This window comes from Lolium rigidum, chromosome 4 (genome assembly GCF_022539505.1).
Source record: "Lolium rigidum isolate FL_2022 chromosome 4, APGP_CSIRO_Lrig_0.1, whole genome shotgun sequence".
Lineage (NCBI taxonomy): Eukaryota > Viridiplantae > Streptophyta > Magnoliopsida > Poales > Poaceae > Lolium > Lolium rigidum.
Genome location: NC_061511.1, coordinates 125,033,981 through 125,041,826, shown reverse-complemented (window position 1 = coordinate 125,041,826; position 7,846 = coordinate 125,033,981).

The following is a 7,846-nucleotide window of genomic DNA, read 5'->3' as shown; positions in this document are numbered from 1 at the left end:
AGATTAACCACATAGCTACCGGTACAGCCCCGAGCCTCGATGGAGAACTACTCCCTCCTCATGGGAGCAGCAGCGGTGATGAAGATGGCGATGGAGATGGCAGCGGTGTCGATGGAGAAGCCTTCCGGGGCACTTCCCCGCTCCGGCAGGGTGCCGGAACAGAGACTCCTGTCCCCCGCATCTTGGCTTCGCGATGGCGGCGGCTCTGGAAGGTTTCTGTGGGTTTCGTCCTTCGTAATAGGGTTTTCGCGATGGAGGCTTTAAATAGGCGGAAGGGCAGCCTCGGAGGGGGCCTGGGGCCACCACACCATAGGGCGGTGCGGCCCCCCCTCTGGCCGCGCCAGGGTGTGGTGTGGGGCCCCAGGGCTTCCCTCTGGCGGCTCTCGGGTGTTCTGGATGGTTCCGGGAAAAATAGGAACATGGGTCTTGATTTCGTCTGATTCCGAGAATATTTCGTTACTAGGATTTCGAAACCAAAAACAGCAGAAAACGAGAACCGGCACTTCGGCATCTTGTCAATAGGTTAGTTCCGGAAAACGCATAAATATGACATATAATGTGCATAAAACATGTAGATATCATCAATAATGTGGCATGGAACATAAGAAATTATCGATACGTCGGAGACGTATCAGCATCCCCAAGCTTAGTTCTGCTCGTCCCGAGCAGGTAAAACGATAACAAAGATAATTTCTGAAGTGACATGCCATCATAACCTTGATCATACTATTTGTAAACATATGTAATGAATGCAGCGATCAAAACAATGGTAATGACATGAGTAAACAAGTGAATCATAAAGCAAAGACTTTTCATGAATAGTACTTCAAGACAAGCATCAATAAGTCTTGCATAAGAGTTAACTCATAAAGCAATAAATCAAAGTAAAGGTATTGAAGCAACACAAAGGAAGATTAAGTTTCAGCGGTTGCTTTCAACTTGTAACATGTATATCTCATGGATAATTGTCAACATAGAGTAATATAACAAGTGCAATATGCAAGTATGTAGGAATAAATGCACAGCTCACACAAGTGTTTGCTTCTTGAGGTGGAGAGAGATAGGTGAACTGACTCAACATAAAAGTAAAAAGAATGGTCCTTCAAAGAGGAAAGCATCGATTGCTATATTTGTGCTAGAGCTTTTATTTTGAAAACATGAAACAATTTTGTCAACGGTAGTAATAAAGCATATGAGTTATGTAAATTATATCTTTCAAGTTGCAAGCCTCATGCATAGTATACTAATAGTGCCCGCACCTTGTCCTAATTAGCTTGGACTACCGGATCATTGCAATGCACATGTTTTAACCAAGTGTCACAATGGGGTACCTCCATGCCGCCTCGTACAAAGGTCTAAGGAGAAAGCTCGCATTTTGGATTTCTCGCTTTTGATTATTCTCAACTTAGACATCCATACCGGGACAACATGGACACCAGATAATGGACTCCTCTTTAATGCATAAGCATGTGACAACAATTATTATTCTCATATGAGATTGAGGATATATGTCCAAGATCGAAACTTCCACCATGAATCATGGCTTTAGTTAGCGGCCCAATGTTCTTCTCTAACAATATGCATGCTCCAACCATTAAGGTGGTAGATCTCTCTTACTTCATACAAGACGGACATGCATAGCAACTCACATGATATTCAACAAAGAATAGTTGATGGCGTCCCCAGAAGCATGGTTATCGCACAACAAGCAACTTAATAAGAGATAAAGTGCATAAGTACATATTCAATACCACAATAGTTTTTAAGCTATTTGTCGCATGAGCTATGTATTGCAAAGGCGAATGATGGAATTTTAAAGGTAGCACTCAAGCAATTTACTTTGGAATGGCGGAGAAATACCATGTAGTAGGTAGGTATGGTGGACACAAATGGCATAGTGGTTGGCTCAAGGATTTTGGATGCATGAGAAGTATTCCTTCTCGATACAAGGTTTAGGCTAGCAAGGTTATTTGAAACAAACACAAGGATGAACGGTGCAGCAAAACTCACATAAAAGACATATTGTAAACATTATAAGACTCTACACCGTCTTCCTTGTTGTTCAAAACTCAATACTAGATATTATCTAGACTCTAGAGAAACCAAATATGCAAACCAAATTAGCAAGCTCTAAGTGTTTATTCATTAATGGGTGCAAAGTATATGATGCAAGAGCTTAAACATGAGCACAACAATTGCCAAGTATCAAATTATCCAAGACATTTTAGAGTTACTACATGTAGTATTTTCCAATTCCAACCATATAACAATTTAACGAAGAAGAAACTTCGCCATGAATACTATGAGTAGAGCCTAAGGACATACTTGTCCATATGCTACAGCGGAGCGTGTCTCTCTCCCACAAAGTGAATGCTAGGATCCATTTTATTCAAACAAAACAAAAAACAAAAACAAACCGACATTCCAAGCAAAGTGCATAAGATGTGACGGAATAAAAATATAGTTTCAGGGGAGGAACCTGATAATGTTGTCGATGAAGAAGGGGATGCCTTGGGCATCCCCAAGCTTAGACGCTTGAGTCTTCTTAGAATATGCAGGGGTGAACCACCGGGGCATCCCCAAGCTTAGAGCTTTCACTCTCCTTGATCATATTGTATCATACTACTCTCTTGATCCTTGAAAACTTCCTCCACACCAAACTCGAAACAACTCATTAGAGGGTTAGTGCATAATAAAAATTCACATGTTCAGAGGTGACACAATCATTCTTAACACTTCTGGACATTGCATAAAGCTACTGGACATTAATGGATCAAAGAAATTCATCCAACATAGCAAAAGAGGCAATGCGAAATAAAAGGCAGAATCTGTCAAAACAGAACAGTCCGTAAAGATGGATTTTATTAGGGCACCAGACTTGCTCAAATGAAAATGCCCAAATTGAATAAAAGTTGCGTACATATCTGAGGATCATGCACGTAAATTGGCTTAATTTTCTGAGCTACCTACAGGGAGGTAGACCCAGATTCGTGACAGCAAAGAAATCTGTTTCTGCGCAGTAATCCAAATCTAGTACTTACTTTACTATCAAAGACTTTACTTGGCACAACAAAACATAAAACTAAGATAAGGAGAGGTTGCTACAGTAGTAAACAACTTCCAAGACACAAATATAAAACAAAGTACTGTAGCAAAATAACACATGGGTTATCTCCCAAGAAGTTCTTTCTTTATAGCCGTTAAGATGGGCTCAGCAGCTTTAATGATGCACTCGCAAGAAATAGTAGTTGAAGCAAAAGAGAGCATCAAAAGGCAAATTCAAAACACATTTAAGTCTAACATGCTTCCTATGCATAGGAATCTTGTAAATAAACAAGTTCAAGAAGCATAATGCAACAAGCATAGGAAGATAAAACAAGTGTAGCTTCAAAAATTTCAGCACATAGAGAGGCATTTTAGTAACATGAAAATTTCTACAACCATATTTTCCTCTCTCATAATAACTTTCAGTAGCATCATGAGCAAACTCAACAATATAACTATCACATAAAGCATTCTTATCATGAGTCTCATGCATAAAATTATTACTACTCCCAACATAAGCATAGTTATTCTTATTAATTGTAGTAGGAGCAAATTTAACAAAGTAGCTATCATTATTATTCTCATCAAGTGTAGGAGGCATAGTATAATCACAACAAAATTTACTCTCCATAGTAGGTGGCACCAAAAGACCACTATCATTATAATCATCATATATGGGAGGCAAAGTATTATCAAAGAAAATTTTCTCCTCAATGCTTGGGGGACTAAAAAGATCATGAAAACCAGCTTCCCCAAACTTAGAACTTTCTATATCATTATCAACAATGGTGTTCAAAGCGTTCATACTAATATTTCTACCAAAGATGCAAATAAGATTTCATAGGTTTTTTAATTTTCGCATCAAACAATCCATGTTTTAAATCAGGAAATAGAATAAGAAGCTCATTGTTGTCCATTATGCCAAACTAGTGTAAACAAGAAACAAAAAGATGCAATTGTAGGATCTAAAGGAAATAGCTTCGAGCACAAACACAACGGCGCCGTAAAAGCACTCGTTACCTGGAACCGGAGTATGAGTGCCTTTTTACCTTTCCTCCCCGAGCAACGGCGCCGGAAAAGTGCTTGATGTCTACGGGAGCTTCTATTCTTGTAGACAAGTGTTGGGCCTCCAAGAGCAGAGGTTTGTAGAACAGCAGCAAGTTTCCCTTAAGTGGATCACCCAAGGTTTATCGATCTCATGGAGGAAGAGGTCAAAGATATCCCTCTCAAGCAACCCTGCAACCACAAAGCAAGAAGTCTCTTGTGTCCCCAACACACCTAATAGGTGCACTAGTTCGGCGAAGAGATAGTGAAATACAGGTGGTATGAATAAATGCGAGCAGTAGTAACAGTGCTAGAAAATAGCTTGCTGGCGTGTAGTTGATGGTGGTAATATGGTAGCAGTAGTAACGCAGTAAAAACAAGTAAACAAGCAACGATAGCGATATTTAGGAACAAGGCCTAGGGAATAGACTTTCACTAGTGGACACTCTCAACTTTGATCACATAACAGAATAGATAAATGCATACTCTACACTCTTGTTGGATGACGAACACATTGCGTAGGATTACACGAATCCTCAATGCCGGAGTTAACAAGCTCCACAATTCAATGTTCATATTTAAATAACCTTAGAGTGCAAGAAAGATCAACACGACTAAACCAAGTACTAACACAAAGCATGCACACTCGTCACCTTCACGCTATGTAGGAGGAATAGATCACATCAATACTATCATAGCAATAGTTAACTTCACAATCTACAAGAGATCATGATCATAGCATACGCCAAGTACTAACACGGATGCACACACTCGTCACCATTACACCGTGCAGGAGGAATAAACTACTTTAATAACATCACTAGAGTAGCACATAGATAAATTGTGATACAAAACACATTGCAATCATAAAGAGATATAAATAAGCACTTCACTACGCCATTCATAACAGTGAGTAAGTATTCTGTGAAATATAGCCTAAGAGACCCACACGGTGCACACACTCGTCACCTTTACACACGTGGGACAAGGAGTCTCCGGAGATCACATAAGTAAAACTCACTTGACTAGCATAACGACATCTAGATTACAAGCATCATCATATGAATCTCAATCATGTAAGGCAGCTCATGAGATTATTGTATTGAAGCACATAGGAGAGAGCTTAACCACATAGCTACCGGTACAACCCCGAGCCTCGATGGAGAACTACTCCCTCCTCATGGGAGCAGCAGCGGTGATGAAGATGGCGATGGAGATGGCAGCGGTGTCGATGGAGAAGCCTTCCGGGGGCACTTCCCCGCTCCGGCAGGTGCCGGAACAGAGACTCCTGTCCCCCAGATCTTGGCTTCGCGATGGCGGCGGCTCTGGAAGGTTTCTGTGGGTTTCGTCCTCCGTAATAGGGTTTTCGCGACGGAGGCTTTAAATAGGCGGAAGGGCAGCCTCGGAGGGGCCTGGGGCCACCACACCATAGGGCGGCGCGGCCCCCTCTGGCCGCGCCAGGGTGTGGTGTGGGGCCCCCAGGGCTTCCCTCTGGCGGCTCTCGGGTGTTCCGGATGGTTCCGGAAAAATAGGAACTCGGGTCTTGATTTCGTCCGATTCCGAGAATATTTCGTTACTAGGATTTCTGAAACCAAAAACAGCAGAAAACAGGAACTGGCACTTCGGCATCTTGTCAATAGGTTAGTTCCGGAAAACGCATAAATATGACATATAATGTGCATAAAACATGTAGATATCATCAATAATGTGGCATGGAACATAAGAAATTATCGATACGTCGGAGACGTATCAACAGTGTTGGGCCTCCAAGAGCAGAGGTTTGTAGAACAGCAGCAAGTTTCCCTTAAGTGGATCACCCAAGGTTTATCGAACTCAGGGAGGAAGAGGTCAAAGATATCCCTCTCATGCAACCCTGCAACCACAAAGCAAGAAGTCTCTTGTGTCCCCAACACACCTAATAGGTGCACTAGTTCGGCGAAGAGATAGTGAAATACAGGTGGTATGAATATATATATAAGCAGTAGTAACGGCGCCAGAAAAGTGCTTGCTGGCGTGTGGTTGATGGTGGTAATATTGCAGGAAGTACAGATGCAGTAAAACAGTAAACAAGCAGCGATAGCAGTATTTAGGAACAAGGCCTAGGGATCATACTTTCACTAGTGGACACTCTCAACATTGATCACATAACAGAATAAATAGATAGATGCTAGACTCTACACTCTTTTGTTGGATGATGAACACCACTAACTGTGTAGGATTACACGAACCCTCAATGTCGGAGTTAACAAGCTCCACAATATTCGATGTTCATGTTTAAATAACCTTAGAGTGCACGACAGATCAACATAACCAAACCAAGTACTAACATAGCATGCACACTCGTCACCTTCACACTACGAAAGGAGGCATAGATCACATCAATACCATCATAGCAATAGTTAACTTCATAATCTACAAGAGATCACAATCATAGCCTACGCCAAGTACTACACGATGCACACACTCGTCACCATTACACCGTGCAGGAGGAATAAACTACTTTAATAACATCACTAGAGTAGCACACGGATAAATTGTGATACAAAACACATTGCAATCATAAAGGGATATAAATAAGCACTTCACTATGCCATTCATAACAGTGAATAAGTATTCCGTGAAATATAGCCTAAGAGACCCACACGGTGCACACACTCGTCACCTTTACACACGTGGGACAAGGAGTCTCCGGAGATCACATAAGTAAAACCCACTTGACTAGCATAATGACATCTAGATTACAAGCATCATCATATGAATCTCAATCATGTAAGGCAGCTCATGAGATTATTGTATTGAAGTACATAGGAGAGAGGTGAACCACATAGCTACCGGTACAGCCCCTTAGCCTCGATGGAGAACTACTCCCTCCTCATGGGAGACAACAGCGTTGATGAAGATGGCGTTGGTGTCGATGGAGGAGCCTTCCGGGGGCACTTCCCCGTCCCGGCGGCGTGCCGGAACAGAGACCCCTGTCCCCCAGATCTTGGCTTCGCGATGGTGGCGGCTCTGGAAGGTTTCTCGTACCGTGGCTTTTCCGTATCGAAGTTTTAGGTCAGGGACCCTTAAATAGGCGAAGAGGCGGAGTCGGAGGGGCGACGAGGCGGTCACACAATAGGGGGGCGCAGCCCAGGCCCTGGCCGCGCCGCCCTATCATCTGGGCCCACCAGGGCTCCCCTCTGGTGGCTCTCGGGTGTTCTGGAAGCTTCGTGGAAAAATAGGATGATGGGCGTTGATTTCGTCCGATTCCGAGAATATTTCCTTACTAGGATTTCTCGAAACCAAAAACAGCAGTAAAACAGCAACTGGCCCTTCGGCATCTCGTCAATAGGTTAGTTTCGGAAAACGCATAAATATGACATAAAGTATGCATAAAACATGTAGATATCATCAATAATGTGGCATGGAACATAAGAAATTATCGATACGTCGGAGACGTATCAGCATCCCCAAGCTTAGTTTCTGCTCGTCCCGAGCAGATAAACGATAACAAAGATAATTTCTGGAGTGACATGCCATCATAACCTTGATCATACTATTATAAACACATGTAATGAATGCAGCGATCAAAACAATGGTAATGACATGAGTAAACAACTGAATCATAAAGCAAAGACTTTTCATGAATAGTACTTTCAAGACAAGCATCAATAAGTCTTGCATAAGAGTTAACTCATAAAGCAATAAATTCATAGTAAAGGTATTGAAGCAACACAAAGGAAGATTAAGTTTCAGCGGTTGCTTTCAACTTATAACA